At 39.3% G+C, this 839-nt stretch overlaps 1 protein-coding gene across 2 annotated transcripts in view; it reads left to right on the top strand.

The window, feature by feature from the left end:
* Positions 1 to 839, top strand: part of LOC107100360 (type-2 ice-structuring protein-like) — a 48,667-nt gene that overhangs the window by 28,820 nt on the left and 19,008 nt on the right. Inside the window, exon 1 of one of the 2 annotated variants that reach the window (XM_015398818.1) lies at positions 786 to 838. The exons of the other annotated variant lie outside the window; for it this stretch is intronic. The gene's annotated coding sequence lies outside the window, so the exon portion shown is untranslated. Of the gene's footprint in view, positions 1 to 785; position 839 lie in introns of those variants that run through there. 2 annotated transcript variants of the gene reach the window in all.

Below are 839 nucleotides of genomic sequence, written 5' to 3' on the forward strand. Positions count from 1 at the left end.
TGCTTCTGCGTAGCAACACACATAATGGTGACCTTTGTCAGGTCGGATGAATGCGACCTGGCCGTTCAGACACAGGTCGCATCATCAGATTTTTATCGGATTCAGGACCACATAGCCAAGTGGTCTGGGTCGAATTGGAAAAAATAGCATCTGTGTTGTTCAGACTATTATGAAAAGATCAGATCCAGGTTCCATATGGGCAAAAAAATCGGATTTGGGTCACTTAAGGCTGTAGTGTGAACGTAGCAATAGAGAACTTAAGCACAAACTGACCTATTAAACAAGACCTGAGGGAAACTTAATTAGTGGCTGATCAGACCACTGTTGACACACAAGGGGGATAACTGACTGACAAACAAATAAACTTAAACAGCTAAATACTGGCCAGACACTAAGCACTTTTTAAATTTAACAAAACTTTCTGAAACACAGAATATCGAAACAAATGATAAACAAATTTCCCTTCCATTTACGACAAATGGTATGACCCTCTGGTTAGCCTGAAAGACCAATTGAAAAGAAAGATGGAGCTCATTGCAGCCCACCAGCAGCAGATCCAAAGAGCAACTGGCAACTCAAAGTGAAAGAAATTAATCAATTGCATTTTAAACAAAATATAACAAACTGAAAAATAAAGTTAACTAAATGTCTGCACTGCACATAGCTAGCTTAAAGTCAGGCTAATTCAGAGTTGAATAACCTCCGGTTACACACAAATCATTAAATTTTAACACAACACACAAATTATCTTATCTTAACAACTACACTTCACCCTGTGTCTTCAGACCTTCCAGCTACTGACGACTCTCTTGTGACTACACCACCGCCATCAACAACAC

The sequence above is a fragment of the Cyprinodon variegatus genome, unplaced genomic scaffold, assembly GCF_000732505.1.
Source record: "Cyprinodon variegatus isolate N-32 unplaced genomic scaffold, C_variegatus-1.0 Scaffold964, whole genome shotgun sequence".
Classification (NCBI taxonomy): Eukaryota; Metazoa; Chordata; class Actinopteri; order Cyprinodontiformes; family Cyprinodontidae; genus Cyprinodon; species Cyprinodon variegatus.